At 40.4% G+C, this 24,024-nt stretch overlaps 1 non-coding gene across 1 annotated transcript; it reads right to left on the bottom strand.

Annotated features, from left to right (window-relative positions):
• Positions 1-570: 570 nt before the first annotated feature.
• On the bottom strand, positions 571-678 carry LOC112780985 (small nucleolar RNA R71). The gene has a single exon (XR_003191787.1). It is a non-coding gene; the product is annotated as a small nucleolar RNA R71 (small nucleolar RNA).
• Positions 679-24,024: the final 23,346 nt, after the last annotated feature.

The following is a 24,024-nucleotide window of genomic DNA, read 5'->3' as shown; positions in this document are numbered from 1 at the left end:
TTATTATTATTTTTCTGTGCCTTCTTCTTTGTCATATGAGCAGGAGCAAGGATAAGAACATTCTTGTGGAAGCAGATCCAGAACCTGAAAGGACTCTGAAGGGAAAATTAAGAGAAGCTAAAATACAACAATCCAGAGATAACCTTTCAAGAAATTTTCGAACAGGAAGAGGAGATGGCAGCCGAAAATAATAATAATGTAAGGAAGATGCTTGGTGACTTTACTGCACCTAATTCCAATCTACATGGAAGAAGCATCTCCATTCCTGCCATTGGAGCAAAGAACTTTGAGCTGAAACCTCAATTAGTTTCTCTGATGCAGCAGAACTGCAAGTTTCATGGACTTCCATCTGAAGATCCTTTTCAATTCTTAACTGAGTTCTTGCAGATATGTGATACTGTTAAGACTAATGGAGTAGATCCTGAAGTCTACAGGCTCATGCTTTTCCCTTTTGCTGTAAGAGACAGAGCTAGATTATGGTTGGATTCCCAACCCAAAGACAGCCTGAACTCTTGGGATAAGCTGGTCACGGCTTTCTTAGCCAAGTACTTTCCTCCTCAAAAGCTGAGCAAGCTTAGCACTGATGTTCAAACCTTCAGACAGAAAGAAGGTGAATCCCTCTATGAAGCTTGGGAAAGATACAAACAGTTGACCAAAAAGTGTCCTTCTGACATGCTTTCAGAATGGACCATCCTGGATATATTCTATGATGGTTTATCTGAGCTATCAAAGATGTCACTGGACACCTCTGCAGGTGGATCCATTCACCTAAAGAAAACGCCTGCAGAAGCTCAAGAACTCATTGACATGGTTGCTAATAACCAGTTCATGTACACTTCTGAAAGGAATCCTGTGAGTAATGGGACGCCTATGAAGAAGGGAGTTCTTGAGGTTGATACTCTGAATGCCATATTGGCTCAGAATAAAATATTGACTCAGCAAGTCAATATGATCTCTCAGAGTCTGCATGGAATGCAAGCTGCATCCAACAGTACTCAAGAGGCTTCTTCTGAAGAAGAAGCTTATGATCCTGAGAACCCTGCAATAGCAGAGGTAAATTACTTAGGTGAACCTTATGGAAACACCTATAACTCAACATGGAGAAATCATCCCAATTTCTCATGGAAGGATCAAAAGCCCCAACAAGGCTTTAATAATGGTGGAAGAAACAGGTTTAGCAATAGCAAGCCTTTTCCACCATCAACTCAGCAACAGACAGAGAACTCTGAACAAAATGCTTCTAATTTAGCAAATCTAGTCTCTGATATATCTAAGGCCACTGTAAGTTTCATGAATGAAACAAGGTCTTCCATTAGAAATCTGGAAGCACAAGTGGGCCAGCTGAGTAAAAGGATCACTGAAATCCCTCCTAGTACCCTCCCAAGCAATACAGAAGAGAACCCAAAAGGAGAGTGCAAGGCCATTGACATAAGCGCCATGGCCGAACCTGGGAGGAGAGGAGAGGACGTGAATCCCAAGGAGGAAAACCTCCTGGGACGTCCAGTGATCAATAAGGAGCTTCCCTCTGAGGAACCAAAGGACTCTGAGGCTCATCCAGAGACCATAGAGATTCCATTGAACCTCCTTATACCCTTCATGAGCTCTGATGAGCATTCCTCTTCTGAAGAGAATAAGGATGTTACTGATGAGCAAACTGCCAAGTTTCTTGGTGCAATCATGAAGCTGAATGCCAAATTATTTGGCATTGATACTTGGGAAGTTGAACCTCCCTTGTTCATCAATGAACAAAGTGATCTGGATCAACTGACATTGCCTCAGAAGAGACAGGATCCTGGAAAGTTCATAATACCCTGTACCATAGGCACCATGATCTTTAAGGCTCTGTGTGATCTTGGTTCAGGAATAAACCTCATGCCCCTCTCTGTAATAGAGAAACTGGGAATCTATGGGGTGCAAGCTGCTAAAATCTCACTAGAGATGGCAGACAGCTCAAGAAAACAGGCTTATGGACAAGTAGAAGATGTATTAGTAAAGGTTGAGGGCCTTTACATACCTGCTGATTTCATAGTCCTGGATACTGGAGAGGAAGAGGATGAATCCATCATCCTAGGAAGACCTTTCCTGGCCATAGCAAGAGCTGTGATTGATGTTGACAGAGGTGAAATAGTCCTTCAATGGAATGAGGACTCCCTTGTGTTTACAACTCAAGGATCTCCCTCTGCAACCTTAGAGAGGAAGCAGAAAAAGCTTCTCTCCAAGCAGAGTCAACCAGAGCCCCCACAGTCAAACTCTAAGTTTGGTGTTGGGAGGCCACAACCAAACTCTAAGTTTGGTGTTGAACTCCCATATCCAAACTCTAAGTTTGGTGTTGGAGAGTCTCAACAAAGCTCTGCACATCTGTGAGGCTCCATGAGAGCCCACTGTCAAGCTATTGACATTAAAGAAGCGCTTGTTGAGTGGCAACCCAATGTTTATTTATCTAACTCTATTAATTTTGTTTTCTATATTTTCTTAGGTTAATGATCATGTGGAGTCACAAAATAAATATAAAAATTGAAAACGGAATCAAAAACAGCAGAAGAAAAATTACACCCTGGAGGAGCATCTATCTGGCGTTCAGCGCCAGAACAGAGCATGGTTCTGGCGCTGAACGCCCAAAATGGGCAGCTTCTGGGCGCTGAACGCCAGAACAGGCATGGTTCTGGCGTTCAACGCCAGAAATGGCACACAGATGGGCGTTGAACGCCCAAAATGGCCACCAACCTGGCGCTGAACGCCCAGAGTTGGATACAAAGGCATTTTTACATGCCTAATGGGTGCAAGGATGTAAATCCTTGAACACCTCAGGATCTGTGGACCCCACAGGATCCACTCAGGATCTGTGGACCCCACAGGATCCCCACCTACCTCCACTCACTTCTTCTCACCACTCTCTTTCACACAACCCCATAAACACTCTTCCCCAAAAACCCTTCACCAATCACCTCAATCTCTCTTCCCCATCACCTCTTCACCACTCACATCCATCCACTCTTTCCCATAAACCTACATCATAAACTCCACCTACCTTCAAAATTCAAAACCAATTTCCCACCCAAACCCACCCATATGGCCGAACCAATACCCCCCTCCCTTCCCTATATAAAGACCTCCATTCTTCATCAAATTCACACAACACACCCCTCTACACTCCTCTTGGCCGAAACCACATCTCCCTCTCCCTCTCCTTCATTTCTTCTTCTTCTTCATCTATTCTTTTGTTTATTGCTCGAGGGCGAGCAATATTCTAAGTTTGGTGTGGTAAAAGCATAGCATTTTTGTTTTTCTATTACCATTGATGGCACCTAAGACCGAAGAATCCTCTAGAAGAGGGAAAGGGAAGACAAAAGCTTCCACATCCGAGTCATGGGAGATGGAAAGGTTCATCTCCAAAGCCCATCAAGACCACTTCTATGATGTTGTGGCCAAGAAGAAGGTGATCCCTGAGGTCCCTTTTAAACTCAAAAGAAATGAGTATCCGGAGATCCGACATGAAATTCAAAGAAGAGGTTGGGAAGTTCTAACAAATCCCATCCAACAAGTCGGCATCCTAATGGTTCAAGAATTCTATGCCAATGCATGGATCACCAAGAACCATGATCAAAGTAAGAACCCGGATCCAAAGAACTATGTTACAATGGTTCGGGGGAAATACTTAGATTTTAGTCCGGAAAATGTGAGGTTGGCGTTCAACTTGCCATACATGGAAGAGAACGCACGCCCCTACACAAGGAGAGTCAACTTTGATCAAAGGTTGGACCAAGTCCTTATGGACATATGTGTAGAAGGAGCTCAATGGAAGATTGACTCCAAAGGCAAGCCGGTTCAACTAAGAAGATTGGACCTCAAGCCTATTGCTAGAGGATGGTTGGAGTTTATTCAATGCTCAATCATTCCCACTAGCAACCGGTCTGAAGTTACTATAGACCGGGCCATCATGATCCATAGCATCATGATTGGAGAAGAGGTGGAAGTTTATGAGATTATACCTCAAGAACTCTACAAGGTGGCTGACAAGTCCTCCACCATGGCAAGGTTAGCCTTTCCTCACCTCATTTGCCACCTATGCAATTCAGCTGGGATTGACATAGAGGGAGATATCCTCATTAAAGAGGAAAAGCCCATCACTAAGAAAAAGATGGAGCAAGCAAGAGAGCCCAGTCATGGAGCTCAAGAGGCGCAAGAAGCTCATCACCATGGGATTCCAGAAATGCCTCAAATGCACTTTCCTCCACAAAACTATTGGGAGCAAATCAACACCTCCCTAGGAGAATTGAGTTCCAATATGGGACAACTAAGGGTGGAACATCAAGAGCACTCCATCATGCTCCATGAAATAAGAGAAGATCAAAAAGCAATGAGGGAGGAGCAACAAAGACAAGGAAGAGACATAGAAGAGCTCAAGGACATCATTGGTTCCTCAAGAAGGAAACGCCACCATCACTAAGGTGGAATCATTCCTTGCTCTTACTTCTTCTGTTTTTCGTTTTCTATGTTATGTACTTATCTGTGTTTTTGTCTTCATTACATGATCATTAGTAGTTAGTAACTTTGTCTTAAAGTTATGAATTTCCTATGAATCCATCACCTCTCTTAAATGAAAAATGTTTTAATTCAAAAGAACAAGAAGTACATGAGTTTCGAATTTATCCTTGAACTTAGTTTAATTATATTGATGTGGTGACAATGCTTCTTGTTTTCTAGAATGAATGCTTGAACAGTGCATATGTCTTTTGAAGTTGTTGTTTAAGAATGTTAAATATTTTGGCTCTTGAAAGAATGATGACTAGGAGACATGTTATTTGATAATCTGAAAAATCATAAAAATGATTCTTGAAGCAAGAAAAAGCAGCAAAGAACAAAGCTTGCAGAAAAAAAAAAAAAAGAGGCGAAAAAAAATAGAAAGAAAAAGAAAAAGCAAGCAGAAAAAGCCAATAACCCTTAAAACCAAAAGGCAAGGGCAAATAAAAAAGATCCCAAGGCTTTGAGCATCAGTGGATAGGAGGGCCTAAAGGAATAAAATCCTGGTCTAAGCGGCTAAACCAAGTTGTCCCTAACCATGTGCTTGTGGCGTGTAGGTGTCAAGTGAAAACTTGAGACTGAGCAGTTAAAGTCAAGGTCCAAAGCAAAAACAAAGAGTGTGCTTAAGAACCCTGGACACCTCTAATTGGGGACTTTAGCAAAGCTGAGTCACAATCTGAAAAGGTTCACCCAATTATGTGTCTGTGGCAATTATGTATCCGGTGGTAATATTGGAAAACAAAGTGCTTAGGGCCACGGCCAAGACTCATAAAGAAGCTGTGTTCAAGAATCATCATACTGAACTAGGAGAGTCAATAACACTATTTGAAATCTGAAGTTCCTATAGATGCCAATCATTCTGAACCTCAATGGATAAAGTGAGATGCCAAAACTATTCAAGAGGCAAAAAGCTATAAGTCCCGCTCATATGATTGAAGCTCTGTTTCATTGATAGTTTGGAATTTGTAGTATATTCTCTTCTTTTTATCCTATTTTATTTTCAGTTGCTTGGGGACAAGCAACAATTTAAGTTTGGTGTTGTGATGAGCGGATAATTTATACGCTTTTTGACATTGTTTTTAGTATGTTTTTAGTAGGATCTAGTTACTTTTAGGGATGTTTTCATTAGTTTTTATGTTAAATTCACATTTCTGGACTTTACTATGAGTTTGTGTGTTTTTCTGTGATTTCAGGTATTTTCTGGCTAAAATTGAGGGACTTGAGCAGAAATCAGATTCAGAGGTTGAAAAAGGACTGCTGATGTTGTTGGATTCTGACCTCCCTGCACTCAAAGTGGATTTTCTGGAGCTACAGAACTCGAAATGGCACGCTTTCAATTGCGTTGGAAGGTAGACATCCAGGGCTTTCCAGCAATATATAATAGTCCATACTTTGGCCAAGAATTGACGACGTAAACTGGCGTTCAATGCCAGCCTTCTGCCCAAATCTGGCGTCCAGCGCCAGAAAAGGATCCAAAACCAGAGTTGAACGCCCAAACTGGCACAGAAACTGGCGTTCAACTCCACAAATGGCCTCTGCACGTGCTACACTTAAGCTCAGCCCAAACACACACCAAGTGGGCCCTGGAAGTAGATTTATGCATCAATTACTTACTCATGTAAACCCTAGTGACTAGTTTATTATAAATAGGACCTCTTACTATTGTATTAGACGTCTTTTTGACCATCTTTGGATCCTGGATTGTATTTTGATCCTTTGATCACGTTTTAGGGGGCTGGCCATCTCGGCCATGCCTGGACCTTTCACTTATGTATTTTCAACGGTAGAGTTTCTACACTCCATAGATTAAGGTGTGGAGCTCTGCTGTTCCTCAAAGATTAATGCAAAGTACTACTGTTTTCTATTCAATTCTTCTTATTTCGCTTCTAAGATATCCATTCGCACCCAAGAACATGATGAAGGTGATGATTATGTGTGACGCTCATCATCCTTCTCCCTTATGAACGCGTGCCTGACAAACACTTCCGTTCTACATGAAATAAGCTAGAATGAATATCTCTTAGATCTCCTAACCGGAATCTTCGTGGCGTAAGCTAGAATGATGGCGGCATTCAAGAGAATCCGGAAAGTCTAAACCTTTTCTGTGGTATTCCGAGTAGGATTCAATGACTGAATGACTGTGACGAGCTTCAAACTCGCGAGTGCTGGGCGTTAGTGACAGACGCAAAAGGAGGCTGAATCCTATTCCAGCATGATCGAGAACCGATAGATGATTGGCCGTGCTGTGACAGAGCATGTGAGCATATCTTTCACTGAGAGGAGGGGATGTAGCCACTGACAACGGTGATGCCCTTGCATAAAGCCAGCCTTGGAAAGGAGTGAGACTGATTGGATGAAGATAGCAGGAAAGCAGAGGTTCCGAGGAACGAGAAGCATCTCCATTCGTTTATCTGAAATTCCTACCAATGATTTACATAAGTATCTCTATCCCTATTCTATCAATTAATATTCGAAAACCACATGACCATTTATATCTGCCTGACTGAGATTTACAAGGTGACCATAGCTTGCTTCATACCAACAATCTCCGTGGGATTCGACCCTTACTCACGTAAGGTATTACTTGGACGACCCAGTGCACTTGCTGGTTAGTTGTATCGAAGTTGTGACAAATTATGAGTGTGTAATCACGATTACGCGCACCAAGTTGCTCACGTTGCCAGGGATTGTTCGAGCCTGGACATCACAATTTCGTGCACCAGTTACTCATTTTCTGTAAACCTAAATTACTAGTCTAGTATAAAAACTACTTTTAGAGATTCATTTTGGGGGCATGACATTTTTTACATTTGATATTGTATCTTCTACGGCATGAGTCTCTAAACCCCATAGGTGGGGGTGAGGAGCTCTGCTGTGTCTCAATGGATTAATGCAATTACTACCATTTTCTATTCAATCACGCTTGATTCTATTCTAAGATACTCACTCGTACTTCAATCTGGAGCAGATGATGATCCGTGACACTCATCATCATTCTCACATCTATGAATGCGTGCCTGAAAACCACTCCCGTTCTACCTGAGCTGAACGTAGTCATTGGGCGACAGCTTGAGTGCGTATCTCTTGGGTCTCTGACTCACAGACCGAGTCCGTGAGATCAGAACCTTCGTGGTATAGGCTAGAACCAATTGGCAGCATTCCTGGGATCTGGAAAGTCTAAACCTTGTCTGTGGTATTCCGAGTAGGATCTGGGAAGGGATGACTGTGACGAGCTTCAAACTCACGAATGTTGGGCGCAGTGACAATGTGCAAAAGGATAGAGAGATCCTATTCCGACGCTAGTGAGAACTGACAGATGATTAGCCGTGCGGTAGCTGTACCTGGTATTTTTCATCCGAGACGAGAAATTCGACAGTTGATTAGCCGTGCAGAGGCCGTGCCTAGTATTTTTCATCTGAGAGGATCATACAGCTTGCCATTGAAGGAAGCCATGCGTGTTTGGAGAATAAGACAGTAGGAAAGTAGATATTCAGACAACAGAGCATCTTCGAAACCTCAGTCTGTTCCTCACTACTGAATTACAAGTACCATTTATTTCATGTTATTTACCTTTCATAAACAAAACCATTTTTATCATTAATATCCTGACTAAGATTTACAAGATAACCACAGCTTGCTTCAAGCCGGCAATTTCCGTGGGATCGACCCTTACTCATGTAAGGTATTACTTAGACGACCCAGTGCACTAGCTGGTTAGTTGTGCGGAGTTGTGAAAAGTATTATCACAATTTTGTGCACCAAGTTTTTGGCGCCGTTGCCGGAGATTGTTCGAGTTTGGACAACTGACGGTTTATCTGGTTGCTTAGATTAGGAAAATTTTATCTTTTTGGTTTAGAGTCACTAATTTTGAGTCTTTTATTATTATTTTTGTTAAAAGATTAGATTTCTTGTTTTCCTTTTTTTTATTTCTTTCGAAAAATTTTAATAAATAGATAAAAACCAATAAACTAATAATTGAGTCTTCTGTTTGAGTTTAGTTTCATGTTTTAAGTTTGGTGTCAATTGCATGTTTTTATTTTTCTTTCAATTTTTCGAATTACATGTTCTTAGTTCTTTCTTGATCTTCAAGTTGTTCTTGTTTATTTTCATTGTTTGATCTTTAGTTTTTCTTGTTTTGTGTCTTTTCTTGTTTTTCTTGTGCATTTTCGAATTATTAGTGTCCAAAATAAAAAAAAATTTAAGTTTGGTGTCCTTTGTGTTTTTATTTTCTTAAAAATTTTCCAAAAATTTGTTCTTGCTGTTCATCTTGATCTTCAAAGTGTTCTTGGTATTCATCTTGACATTCAAAGTTTTCTTATTTATCTTCTTTGTGTTGATCTAAAAATTATAAGTTTGGTGTAATTTTATTGTTTATCTCTTTCCTCATTAAATTCAAAAAAAAATATCTTTTCCTTTAATTACTCATCATTTTCGGATTACCTAGGTTGACTTAGTCAAAATTTTTAAAATTTGGTAGTTTCTTGTTAGTCAATTTAGAATTTCAATTTTAAAATTTATCTTTTTAAATCTTTTTCAATTTTCTTTTTTTATATTTTTCGAAAATCCTTTATAAAATTTTTCAAAATCTTTTTCCTTTCTTATTTATAATTTTCGAATTACTTGTACTATTTTATTATTTTGATTGAAAAATTTTAAATTTGGTGTTTCCTTGTTGAGAAAGTTTCAATCTTCAAATTTTAAAATCATATCTTTTTCAAATCTTTTCTTTTATTCATTTATTTTTACAAGTATCTTTAATTTTAAGACATATCTTTTTCAAAACTCTCTAACCACTTTCTCTCTCTTCAATTTTCGAAAATCATATCCAAAAGTTTTCAAATCTTTTTAATCAATTAGCCATTTTAGTATTCAAATTTTTTTATTTTATTTTTTCTTTTAGTTTTCGAAACTTATATCCTATTTTCCAATTATTTTATTTTATCTTATTCCTTTTTATTTGGTTTATCCTTAATTAAATTAAATAAAAACAAAAATATACTTTATTTGCAATCCACATCATCTCCCTTTCTCCATCATGGACCTAAGTGGAAATGAATAGTTCAGAAGGACTCTGGGGTCATATGCTAATCCCACTACTGCTACATATGGGAGTAGTATCTGTATACCCCCCATAAGAGCCAGCAATTTTGAGCTAAACCCTCATCTCATTATCATGGTGCAGCGAAATTGCCAGTATTCTGGTCTTCCACAGGAAGAACCTACTGAGTTTCTAGCACAGTTCTTACAAATTGCTGACACAGTACGTGATAACGAAGTTGATCAGGATGTCTATATATTATTACTGTTTCCATTTGCTGTAAAAGATCAAGCTAAGAGGTGGTAAAATAACCAACCCACAGCAAGCATAAGAACATAGAAACAATTATCAGACAAATTCCTGAATCAATATTTCCCTCCAAAAAGGATGACACAGCTGAGGCTGGACATCCAAGGCTTTAAACAAGAGGATATTAAATCTCTTTATAATGCCTGGGAGAGGTACAGAGAGATGCTAAGGAAATGCCCCTCTGAAATGTTTTCAGAATGGGTGCAGTTAGACATCTTCTACTACGGGCTTACAAAAAAGGCCCAGATGTCTCTAGACCACTCAGCTGGTGGATCTATACACATGAAGAAGACAATTGAAGAAGCTCAAGGGCTTATTGATACAGTTGCTAGAAATCACCACCTGTACTTAAGTAGTGAACTCCTCCATGAAAGAAGAGGCTAAAGCAGTATCCACTGAACTTAGTCCTCCAGAACAAGTTATTAAACTCAATCAGCAATTGCTTTTTATAACAAAACAGTTAGCAGAATTTAAAGAGATGCTACAAGACACTAAAAAGGCTAACAAGAATATGGAAGCACAATTGAATCAGACAAGACAGTAGTTATCTAAACAGATAACAGAAGAGTGCCAAACTGTTCATTTAAGGAGTGGGAAGACATTGAATGTTTCAATTCAAGGCAGCAGAAAGCCAAGAAAGGAACAGCTGACAGAGGATGACCAAACCACTGCCCAAAATCCCTCTGAGGACAGTAAGAGCCCAGAGAGGAAGGATTCTGGTGTTCAAACGCCAGAAAAGGGTAAGAAATTGGCGTTGAACGCCCAGTGGATAGCCAAGTCTGGCGTCCAAACGCCAGAAAAGGGTGGCAATTTGGCGTTAAACACCTATACAGCACCCAATTCTGGCGTTCAAACGCCAATGGAGGATCAGACACCTGCAAGTGCTGATAACAACCCCCTTAGGTAGGCCTCACCAACCACTTCTGTAGGAAGTAAACCTGCAACAACTAAGGTTGAAGAATATAAAGCCAAGATGCCTTATCCTCAGAAACTCTACCAAGCGGAACAGGATAAACAATTTGCCCGCTTTCCAGACTATCTCAGGACTCTTGAAATAAAGCTTCCGTTTGCAGAGGCACTTGAGCAAATACCCTCTTATGCTAAGTTCATGAAAGATATCTTAAGTCATAAGAAGGATTGGAAAGAAACTGAAAAAGTTTTCCTCTCTGAAGAATGCAGTACAGTCATTCTGAAAAGCTTACCAGAGAAGCTTAAAGATCCCGGAAGCTTTATGATACCATGCACATTAGAGGATGCTTGTACCAAGACAGCTCTATGTGATCTTGGGGTAAGTATCAACCTAATACCTGCATCCACTATCAAAAAGCTTGGTTTGACTGATGAAGTTAAACCAACCTGGATATGCCTTCAACTTGCTGATGGCTCCATTAAAATCCTATCAGGCGTAATTGAGGACATGATTGTCAAGGTTGGGCCATTTGCCTTTCCCACTGACTGTGTAGTGCTGGAAATGGAAGAGCACAAGAGTGCAACTCTCATTCTAGGAAGACCTTTCCTAGCAACTGGATGAACCCTCATTGACGTCCAAAAAGCGGAGATAACCCTAAGAGTCATTGAGGATGAGTTTAAGTTGAATGCTATCAAAGCTATGCAGCATCCAGACACATCAAAAGACTGCCTGAGTGCTGATATTATTGACTCCCTGGTCGAAGAGGTCAATATGACTGAGAGTCTCGAATCAGAGCTAGAGGACATTTTAAAAGATGTTCAGCCTGATCTGGAGGAACCAGAGAAAACAGAAGATCCTCTTCCTAAACTCCTCAGGAAGAGGAGAAGCCTCCTAAACCGAAGCTTAAACCACTACCACCATCCCTGAAATATGCATTTTTGGGAGAAGATGACACTTTTCCCGTGATCATAAGCTCTGCTTTAGAGCCACAGGAAGAGAAAGCACTAATTCAAGTGCTAAGGACACATAAGACAGCTCTTGGGTAGTCCATAAGTGATCTTAAGGGCATTAGCCCAGCCAGATGCATGCACAAGATTCTATTGGAGGATGATGCTAAGCCAGTGGTTCAACTACAGAGGCGGCTGAATCCAGCCATGAAGGAGGTGGTGCAGAAAGAGGTCACTAAGTTACTAGAGGCTGGGATTATTTATCCTATTTCTGATAGCCCCTGGGTGAGCCCTGTCCAAGTTGTCCCCAAGAAGGGAAGCATGACAGTGGTACATAATGAAAAGAATGAATTGGTTCCTACAAGAATAGTTACAGAGTGGCGTATGTGTATTGACTATAGAAGGCTCAATACAACCACCAGGAAGGACCATTTTCCTTGCCATTAATAGACCAGATGCTAGAGAGACTAGCAGGCTATGAATACTACTGCTTTTTGGATGGCTATTCAGGTTACAACAAAATTGCAACAGATCCTCAGGACCAAGAGAAAACGGCATTCACATGTCCATCTAGGGTATTTGCCTACAGAAGGATGCCATTTGGTCTGTGCAATGCACCTGCAACCTTTCAGAGGTGCATGCTCTCTATCTTCTCTCATATGTTAGAGAAATTTCTGGAAGTCTTCATGGATGACTTCTCAGTATTTGGAGACTCATTCAGCTCTTGTCTTGACCATCTAGCACTTATTCTAAAAAGGTGCCAAGAGACTAACCTAGTTTTAAACTGGGAGAAATGTCACTTTATGGTGACTGAAGGAATTGTCTTTGGGCACAAAATTTTGAACAAGGGGATAGAGATGGATCAAGCTAAGGTAGAGGTAATTGAAAACTTACCACCACCTACCAATGTTAAGGCAATCAGAAGCTTTCTGGGGCATGCAGGATTCTATAGGAGATTTATAAAAGATTTTTCAAAAATTTGTAAAACCTCTAAGCAATCTGCTAGCTGCTGACACACCATTTGTCTTTGACACAGAGTGTCTGCAGGCGTTTAAAACTCTGACAGCTAAGCTGGTCACAGCACCAGTCATTTCTACACCAGACTGGACATTACCATTTGAACTAATGTGTGATGCCAGGGACCATGCCATTGGTGCAGTATTAGGACAAAGGCATAACAAGCTCCTGTATGTCATTTATTATGCAAGCCGTGTTTTAAATGATGCATAGAAGAATTACACAACCACAGAAAAGGAGTTGCTTGCAGTGGTTTATGCCATTGACAAGTTCAGATCTTATTTAGTAGGATCAAAAGTGATTGTGTACACTGACCATGCTGCTCTAAAATATCTCCTCATAAAGCAGGATTCAAAACCTAGACTCATAAGATGGGTGTTACTTCTGCAAGAGTTTGATATAGAAATAAGAGACAGAAATGGGACAGAGAACTAAGTAGCTGACCACTAGTCCCGGATAGAGCCAATAGTAGGGGCGTCCCCTCCTCCTACTGAGATCTCTGAAACCTTCCCAGATGAGCAACTCTTTGCCATTCAGGAAGTACCTTGGTTTGCAGACATTGCAAACTATAAAGCTGTAAGATTCATACCCAAAGACTACAGTAAGTAGCAAACAAAAAAATTAATTTCTGATGCAAAGTACTACTTGTGAGATGAACCATATCTCTTTAAGAGGTGTGCCAACGGAGTAATCTGTAGATGTGTGCCTAGAGAAGAGGCACAGAAGATCCTATGGCATTGCCATGGATCACAATATGAAGGACATTTCGGAGGTGAGCGAACAGCCACAAAGGTTCTCTAATGCGGCTTCTAGTGGCCTATTCTCTATAGAGACTCCCGAGAGTTTATACGTAATTGTGACAGTTGCCAGAGAGTTGGTAACCTGCCTCACAGTTATTTCCTGCCTCAGCAAGGGATCTTAGAGATTGAGTTGTTTGATGTATGGGGTATTGACTTCATGGGGCCTTTCCCACCATCATACTCAAGCACTTACATTCTGGTGGCAGTAGACTATGTATCTAAATGGGTAGAGGCAATTGCAACACCCACTAATGATACTAAGACAGTGATAAAGTTCCTCCAGAAGTATATCTTCAGCAGGTTCGGTGTCCTTAGGATACTGATCAGTGATGGAGGCACTCATTTCTACAATAAACAGCTTGACTCTGCTCTGGTTCGATATAGAATTAACCATAAAGTGGCCACTCCATATCATCCAAAGACAAATGGGCAAGATGAAGTCTCTAATAGAGAACTAAAACGAATCCTGGAATGGACTGTAAGTACCCGTAGAAGGGATTGGGCAAGAAGTCTGGATGATGCTCTGTGGGCATACAGAACCGCATTCAAGACTCCTATAGGGACCTCTCTATACCAGCTTGTGTATGGAAAAGCCTGTCATCTGCCAGTGAAACTGGAACACAAGGCCTACTGGGCAACCAAGTTCCTAAACCTTGATGCTAAGGTAGCTGGAGAGAAGAGATTACTCCAGTTGAATGAGCTGGAGGAGTTCAGACTCAATGCTTTCAAAAATGCAAAAATTTACAAGGAGAAAGCAAAAAAGTGGTATGACAGAAAGCTGTCATCTAGAGTCTTTGAGCCAGGACAGAAGGTCCTGCTGTTTAACTCCAGGCTCAGATTGTTCCCTGGGAAATTGAAATCCCGGTGGAAGGGACCATATGTGATTACAAGTGTGTCACCATATTGTTATATAGAGTTTCAGAATATTGATTCTGATAAAAGATTCATTGTTAACAGACAGAGAGTCAAACATTATCTTGGAGGCAATGTTGAGCAAGAATGCTCAAAACTGAGACTAAATTAAAAGCTCAGTAAAAGTCCAGCTAAAGACAGTAAAAAAGCGCTTATTGGGAGGCAACCCAATCTTATTTATCTATGATAATTAATTTTTCATTTCATTTTCCATTGTTAGTTTATGTTTTCTTTAGGTTGATGATCATGTGGAGTCAAAAAAATAGCTGCAGAATTAAAGTAGAATCAAAAATAGCATCAAAAATAGCACACCCTGGAGGACAGGCTTACTGGCGTTTAAACGCCAGTAAGGATAGCAGAATGGGCATTTAACGCCCATGCAGGTAGTATTCTGGGCGTTAAACGCCAGAAATGGCAGCATTTTGGGCGTTCAAAAAAACGCCCAGTAAAGAAGGATTCCTGGCATTTAACGCCAGCCAGGGTATCTAGCTGGGCGTTAAACACCCAAAAAGGCAGTCAAATGGGCGTTAAACGCCAGAATGGATAGCATTCTGGGCGTTTAATGCCAGGATGACACAAGGGAGGTAATTTTGTTTCCAAATCAATTTTTTTTCAATTTTTCATGTTTTAATTCGTAATTTTTTGCATTAAACATATTTTAAACGTTCATCTTTCAATTTCTATTTTCAAAAATTAATAATCTTTCCAATCCTTTTTAATACTTTTTCAATTCTTTTTAATTCTTTCCAAAACATTTTCAAAACTTACATATCTTTTCAAATTCTTTTCAACTCTTTTTAGTTTTTCTTGCATACAATAATAAGTTTTCAAAATTAATTGCATATTCTTCTTCTACTCCCTTCTATCCTATTTTGCTCGAGGACAAGCAAACCTTTTAAGTTTGGTGTGGAAAAGCTCAGCTTTTTGCTTTCCATAACCATTAATGGCACCTAACGCCGGAGAAACCTCTAGGAAGATGAGCAACAAAGGCAAGGAAGAGACATAAAGGAGATCAAAAACTCCATTGGTTCTTCAAGAGGAAAAAGAAGCCACCATCACTAAGGTGGACCCGTTCTTTAATCTCCTTGTTTATTTTCTTTTCTGTTTTCGGTTTTTATGATTTATGTTTTGACTATGTTTGTGTCTTCATTACATGATCATCAGTGTTTAGTGTCTATGTCTTAAAGCTATAAATGATTCCATGAATCTCTCACCTTTCTTAAATGAAAAATATTTTTATTTGCAAAAGAACAAGAAGTGCATAATTTCGAAATTTATCTTGAAATTAGTTTAATTATTTTGATGTGGTGGCAATACTTTTTGTCTTCTGAATGAATGCTTGAACAGTGCATATTTTTTATAGTGAAGTTTATGAATGTTAAAATTTTTGGATCCTGAAAGAATAATGAAAAAAGAGAAATATTATTAATAATCTGAAAAATCATAAAATTGATTCTTGAAGCAAGAAAAAACAGTAAAGAACACAAAGCTTGCGGAAAAAAATGGCAAAAAAATAAAAGAAAAAGAAAAAAAAGAAAAAAAAAGCAACAGAAAAAGCCAATAACCCTTTAAACTAAAAGGCAAGGGAAAAAAGGATCCAAGGCTTTGAGCATTAATGGATAGGAGGGCCCAAAGGAATAAATTCCTGGCCTAAGCGGCTAAATCAAGCTGTCCCTAACCATGTGCTTGTGGCGTGAAGGTGTCAAGTGAAAAGCTTAAGACTGAGCGGTTAAAGTCGTGGTCCAAAGCAAAAAGAGTGTGCTTAAGAACTCTGGGCACCTCTAACTGGGGACTCTAGCAAAGCTGAGTCACAATCTAAAAAGGTTCACCCAGTGATGTGTCTGTGGCATTTATGTATCCGGTGGAAATGCTGGAAAACAAAATGCTTAGGGTCACGGCCAAGACTCATAAAGTAGCTGTGTTCAAGAATCAACATACTAAACTAGGATAATCAATAACACTATCTGAATTCTGAGTTCCTATAGATGCCAATCATTCTGAACTTCAAAGGATAAAGTAAGATGCCAAAACAGTTCAGAAGAAAAAAGCTACTAGTCTCGCTCATCTAATTAGAACTAAGCTTCATTGATATTTTGAAATTTATTGTATATTCTCTTCTTTTTATCCTATTTTGTTTTTATTTGCTTGGGGACAAGCAACAATTTAAGTTTAGTGTTGTGATGAGGGGATAATTTATACGCTTTTTGGCATTGTTTTTAGGTAGTTTTTAGTATGTTTTAATTACTTTTTATTATATTTTTATTAGTTTTTATGCAAAAATCACATTTCTAGACTTTACTATGAGTTTGTGTATTTTTCTGTAATTTCGGGTATTTTCTGGCTGAAATTGAGGGACCTGAGCAAAAATCTGATTCAGAGGCTGAGAAAGGACTGCAGATGCTGTTGGATTCTGACCCTCCTGCACTCGAAGTGGATTTTCTGGAGTTAGAGAAGCCCAATTGGTGCGCTCTCAAGTGCGTTGGAAAGTAGACATATTGGGCTTTGATGGCCATACTTTGCTCAAGATTTGATGGTCCAAACTGGCATTAAACGCCAGCCAAAAACTTTCTAGTGTAAAACGCCAGAACTGGCACATTTCTTGGCGTTAAACGCCCATTTTGGCACCCAGGGTGGCATTTAACTCCAACTTGAGGCATATGGACGTGAAAACTTGAAAGCTTAGCCCAAACACTCACCAAGTGGGTCCCGGAAGTGGATTTCTACACTATCTACACTTAGTTACTCATTTTCTGTAAACTTAAATTACTAGTCTAGTATAAAAACTACTTTTAGAGATTCATTTTGGGGGCATGACATTTTTTACATTTGATATTATATCCTCTACGGCATGAGTCTCTAAACCCCATAGGTGGGGTGAGGAGCTCTGCTGTGTCTCAATGGATTAATGTAATTACTATCGTTTTCTATTCAATCACGCTTGATTCTATTCTAAGATACTCACTCGTACTTCAATCCGGAGAAGATGATGATCCATGACACTCATCATCATTCTCACATCTATGAACGCGTGCCTAAAAACCACTCCCGTTCTACCTGAGCTGAACGTAGTCATTGGGCGACAGCTTGAGTGCGTATCTCTTGGGTCTCTGACTCACGGACCGAGTCCATAAGATCAGAACCTTCGTGGTATAGGCTATAACCAATTGGCAGCATTCCAGGGATCCGGAAAGTCTAAACCTTGTCTGTGGTATTTCGAGTAGGATCTGGGAAGGGATGACTGTAACGAGCTTCAAACTCACAAATGTTGAGCGCAGTGACAGTGTGCAAAAGGATAGAGAGATCCTATTCCAACGCTAGTGAGAACCGACAGATGATTAGCCGTGCGGTAGCTGTACCTGGTATTTTTCATCCGAGATGAGAAATCTGACAGTTGATTAGCCGTGCAGAGGTCGTGCCTAGTATTTTTCATCCGAGAGGATCATACAGCTTGCCATTGAAGGAAGCCATGCGTGTTTGGAGAAGAAGACAGTAGGAAAGCAGAGATTCAGACGACAGAACATCTCTGAAACCTCAGCCTGTTCCTCACTACTGAATTACAAGTACCATTTATTTCATGTTATTTACCTTTCATAAACAAAACCATTTTTATTATTAATATCCTTACTAAGATTTACAAGATAACCATAGCTTGCTTCAAGCCGGCAATCTTCGTGGGATCGACCCTTACTCACGTAAGGTATTACTTGGACGATCCAGTGCACTTGCTGGTTAGTTGTGCGAAGTTGTGAAAAGTGTTATCACAATTTCGTGCACCAAGCACTCCATGATTATTCTTCACAGTTGTGACTCCAGACTTCTTGGGCACCACTTGTACTGAGCTGACCCATTCACTGTCTAAGATGGGGTAGATGATATCAGCTTCAAGTAGTCTGGTCACTTCCTTCTTGACAACCTCTAAGATGGTGGGATTCAGCCACCTCTAAGGTTGACGAACAGGCCTTGCTCCCTCTTCTAAAAATATTCTGTGCTCACAAACTTAAAGGCTGATGCCTACTATATCCGCCAAGCTCCACCCAGTTGCTTTCTTGTGTCTTCTTAGCACACTAAGCAGCTGCTCCTCCTGTTGGGAAGTGAGTTCCCTTGCAATGATAACTGGAAGCTTCTGATGATCCTCAAGGTAAGCATACTTGAGGTGGAGTGGAAGGGACTTTAACTCTATTTTCTGCTCATGGCTAGGTACTTGATCATATGGAGCTAGTGATGGTGGCAAGGTAACTTCATCTTGTTCAAGGGGTGTCCCCACACTTGCACCTTGCTCCATGTGCCTCTCTTCTACTTCTGCTTGGTGAACTGCAGCTACAGTTTCATCTATGATGTTGCACTGGAAGATGGAATGATCTTCTAGAGGGTGCTTCATAGCTTCATCCAAGTTGAAGCTCACAGCTCTGCCATCTATCTCAAAGGAATAAGTTCCTGAGAATGCATCCAACTTGAACTTTGAAGTCTTCAGAAATGGTCTTCCAAGCAGGATAGAGGATGGTCTTCCTGAGTCATTAGGGGGCATCTCCAAAATATAGAAGTCAATAGGAAATGTGAGCCCTTAATGCTCACCATCACGTACTTAGCAATTCCAACCACAAAGATAATGCTTTTATCTGCCAAAACAAAACGTGCTGCCGACCTTTTTAAGGGAGGGAGCCTCAAAGCATCATATACAGATAATTGCATTATACTAACACACGCGCCTAAATCACACATGCAGTCAAAAAATTTTACACCTTCTATAGTAATAGTAACCATGCATGGACCTGGATCACTATATTTTTCAGGTGTATCACCCATTAAGGCAGAAATAGAGCTACCTAGAGGAATAATTTCTAAATCCTGTATTTTATCCTTATCCATGCATAAATCTTTTAGAAACTTCGCATATTTAGGTACCTGGCAAATGGCATCAAAAAGGGGAATTGTTATCTCAACCTTTTTGAAGATCTCCACCATCTTGGGGTCGAGCTCCATCTGCTTTCTGGATTTCCTAGCAAGGTGTGGAAATGGAATGGGAATGGCTTCACTTGTGACTTCAACTTCCTTTGGTGCTCCATTCCCTAGTTGAGCTGCTTCTTCTTCAACAATGTCTTGTACTTCATCCTCTTCCTCTTCTTCAACATCCTTTACCTCAATAATATCTTCAACTGGAGTGTTGTCCTTTGAGCCTGGCTCCTCATGACTCCTGTCTGGCAGTGTGGTTTTGGACCTTAAAGTAATGGCGTTGATTCTACCTTTGGGGTTGGGTAAAAGTTGAGAAGGGAGTGCACTGGAGCTTGAAGGTTGATTGTTAGGGGTAGAAGGTGGTTCCAGCCGGGAGATAAGAGCTTGTAAAGTGGAAGTAAGACCAGTGATGCTAGAGGTAAGTGTATTCTGAAGGTCCTTCTGTCCTTGTACAATAGTGTGAAACATCTCATCATTGGCAGAAAAAGGCAGCTAAGTAATTTGAGAGGCCTGTTGTTGGTTGTTCTGAGACTCTTGGGACTGCCTTAGGTGTGGTGCTCTATAAGGCTGGCCTTGGTTCTGCTGTTGGTAAGGAAGGTTCTGTTAATACTGATTCTGCTGATTATTATTGTTGTTCTACCTCTGATTTCCACTATTGTCTCTGCCTCCTCGATTATAGTTGTCCCTCCATCTTTGGTTGGAATTGTCTCTCCAACCTTGGTTGGAGTTATCTTGCCAACCTTGATTGTAGTTCCCACCTTGGTTATAGTTGCCGCCTTGTTGATAGGATCCTTGATTCGGGCGGTCATAGAAATTGTGAGTAGCTGCCAAGGTGTTGTCTTCTTGTTGTTGGAGTTGCGGACACTCATCAGTGTAATGGGTATAGCAGGCACATATTCCGCACACTCTATGAGGAACTAACTGTTGACATTGTTGTTGTGAGGGAGGCTGAGGTTGTTGTTGATTTAGCTGCAGCTGCTTCAGTATGTTGGTCATCTCTCCCAGAGTCTGTGTGAGAGCAGTAGTTTCACTACTAGAGTAAACCTCCGCAATAGCCTTCGGATGGTTATTCCTGTGCCTGACATTCCGGGTAGATTTAGCTAATCGGTGATCAGTTGTCACGCTTCTGTCACCGTCTTGTACTTCTTCAGAGAGCCATTACTTGCAGCATCTAGTGTAGTTTTGTCTTGAGGCTTCATGCCTTGTGTGAAATAGCTTATCAACACCAACTGGTCAATCTTGTGGTGGGGGCATGAATCTAGGAGATTCCTGAAACGTTCCTGGTACTCATAAAGAGTCTTTGATTTGCCTTGAATATTACAGGAGATTTCTTTCCTCAGACTGTCTGTAACTTCAGCTGGAAAGTACTTTTCCAGGAACTCCCTTCTGAGCAGATCCTAGTTAGTAACGACTTCTTCGGGTTGAGTGTAGAACCACTCCCTTGCCTTTCCCTCAAGAGAAAATGGGAAGGCATATAGCCAAATAGTAGTTTCATCTACACCATGACGCCTAGTAGTGGAGCAGGCTGTCTGAAAATCTCTGAGGTGCTTTATGGGCTCTTAAGCAGGTAAGCCATGAAACTTGGGAAGTAAGTTGATTAGCGCAGTCTTCAGTTCAAAATCTGCAGCCAGATTTGGGTGACGTGCTTGATACGGTTGTAGTGTAAAGTCTGGAGCTCCTGCTTCCTGGAGTGTAATCCTTCTTGGCTCCGCCATATTACCTGCACGTAAATCAACAGAATCAGTAGTAGAAGAGCTTGTTTCTTCCTCAAATGCTGCTTTAGATTCTCTTTCAGATAAGACTGGTGAATTGGTAGAAACCACTTCACCGCCCTCGGAGGCTAACCGACGCCGAGCTCGCCTAATACGTGAAAGAGCTCTTTCAATTTCAGGATCAAACGTGGCTAAGCTCGGATCAGGCAGTGAACGTGTCATTCAATGAAAGAAACATATAGCTCATGGTAATAGAATAAAATAAAAATATGCAAATATATAAAATTAAAAATATTTACACCAACTAATAATTTAGCACGCTATTGCAACTCCCCGGCAACGGCGCCAAAAATTGACGTGGCAAAAATTAGCCGATTAAGAAATTAATATATAAATAATATTGCGAGTATAGTTCCTAATCGACGAAAATCCGCTTATCAATTTAAAAGGGTTGTCACAAATTTAGAATAAAAATGCTGGGAGTAGAAATCCTAGGTCGTCTCCCAACGAGTTGACAAAAGAGTGTTATTGTATTAGTCAGGAATTTTTTCCGAGGAATTTTGAGAGTTCGAGGACAGAAAAATAAATGATTGTAAATTAAAGCAATGAAAACTAGCAAGAGAATTTATATAATCAAATAAAAGGCCTTGGCCGGGGGAAGATTAATTGGAAGTTCTATCCTTGTTGGATTCTCCCAAGTGCAATAACAAGAGGTTATTTTTTCACTTACTTAATCCTTACTAAATAAAGGAAAGTCAAGTGATTGAGCTAACTCTTATTCACAAGTCCTAATCCTCTCCCATTGGAAGGGTTAGCGTTAGTGACTAGAGAGTTAGCCAACAACTTCCAATTAAGATTGACACTTGAGTATTCCAACTCAAGGGTCTCCTTTTAATCAACCCCCAAGTCAAGTTAGGAGTCTACTCCATTGACATGAATACAACATTCACAAGCATAAAAAGGGAATAAGAAGAAGACATGATAAATTGAATAAAGTAATAACTGAAAATTAATTAAAGGTAAAAATAGTTCTTTGCATTAATTAATCCTAAAATTATAAACATACGTATCTGAACAGGGTTAATAAGTAATCAAAAGAGTAAAGGAATACAAAAAACAAACTAGAATAATGAAACTTCAACAGAGGTAGTGACTCTTCTCAATATCCAAATCAAAAGCATAAACTCTAAAACTATGAATGTGGAGAAAACCTAGAGAAAGAGTGATTTCTCTCTAAGATTCCAAACTAAAACTAAAAACTATGTGAATGAGAATGTGTGTTGAGTCTCTGCTTGTCCTCTGGCTCTAGTCTGTGTTTCTGGGCCGAAAACTGGGTCCAAACTCAGCCCAAAATTGCCCCCAGTATTTTCTGCGATTTCTGGAGGTAGCGCATGTCACATGTACGCGTCAGTCACGTGTACGCGTCGCTGGTCATCTTCGCGTGTCACGTGTATGCGTCAGGCACGCGCACGCATGAGCCATGCGTGCACGTCACTTCTCGCTGGTTGTCTCCTTTATTTCTTGTGCTCCTTCCCTTTTTGCAAGCTTCCTCTCCATCCTCTAAGTCGTTCCTACCCTATAAAGCCTGAAAACACTTAACACACAGATCACAGCATCGAATGGTATAAAGGAGAATTTAAAATACAAAATTTAAAGGCTTATGAAGCAAGTTTTCAACCATAGAACAAAATTAGGAAGGAATTGTAAAATCATGCAAATTGTATGAATAAGTGTGCAAAGACTTGATAAAACCACTCAATTGAGCATGAGATAAACCATAAAATAGTGGTTTATCAGTGTCCCAAGGACACTGATCAGTGATCGAGGCACTCACTTCTGTAATAGACAGCTTGACTCCCTTCTGCACCGTTATGGCATCTGCCATAGAGTGGCCACACCGTATCATCCGCAGACAAATGGGCAAGCTGAGGTCTCCAACAGAGAACTAAAGAGAATCTTGAAAAGAACCGTGAGCACCTCTAGAAAAGATTGGTCAATGAAACTTGATGATGCTCTCTGGGCATACAGGACAGTTTTCAAGACCCCTATAGGAACATCACCATAAGAACTGGTGTATAGGAAGGCATGTCATTTACCAGTAGAACTGGAACACAAGGCCTACTGGGCAACCAGATTCCTCAACCTTGATCCTAAAATAGCAGGAGAAATGGGTTACTCCAACTAAATGAGTTGGAAGAGTTCCGACTTGCTGCATTCGAGAATGCAAAAATCTATAAGGAGAAAACCAAAAGGTGGCATGACAGGCAGATATCTTCCAGAGTCTTTGAACTAGGCCAGAAGGTCCTACTCTTCAACTTTAGACTCAAGTTATTCCCTGGAAAGCTTAAGTCGCGGTGGATAGGACCCTTTGTGGTCACTAATGTGTCACCCTAAAGACACATAGAACTCCAAGGTAAAAACCCCGACAAAAGGTTTACTATTACTAGACAGAGAGTTAAACATTACCTTGGCGACAACGTTGAGCAAGAAAGCTCTACACTGCTACTAAATTGAGTACAGTGAAGTCCAGCTAATGACAGTAAAGAAGTGCTTGTTGGGAGGCAACCCAATGATTAATAGTATATTATTGTTTTATGTTGCTCTATTTATTCTCATTTGATTTAATTTCCCTTCAATTTCAATTAATTTTCATAGTTACTTTGCTTTATAATGTTTGTGATCATGTATACTTCTTAGAACAGAGACAGAAATGTTCAGAACTAAAAACAGAGCACCCTGCGGAAGCCCCTTGCTGGCGTTAAACGCTAGACAAGGGGAAGGATGGGCGTTCAACGCCCTAAAAGGGATGGCAAGTTGGCGTTAAACGCTAGCCAGGGAGCACTGGCTGGGCGTTCAACGCCCAAGAGGAATGGAAAGCTGGCATTGAACGCCAGCCAGGGAGCACTGG

Source organism: Arachis hypogaea, chromosome 19, assembly GCF_003086295.3.
Source record: "Arachis hypogaea cultivar Tifrunner chromosome 19, arahy.Tifrunner.gnm2.J5K5, whole genome shotgun sequence".
Classification (NCBI taxonomy): Eukaryota; Viridiplantae; Streptophyta; class Magnoliopsida; order Fabales; family Fabaceae; genus Arachis; species Arachis hypogaea.
This window is presented reverse-complemented; position numbering and strand designations above follow the sequence as displayed.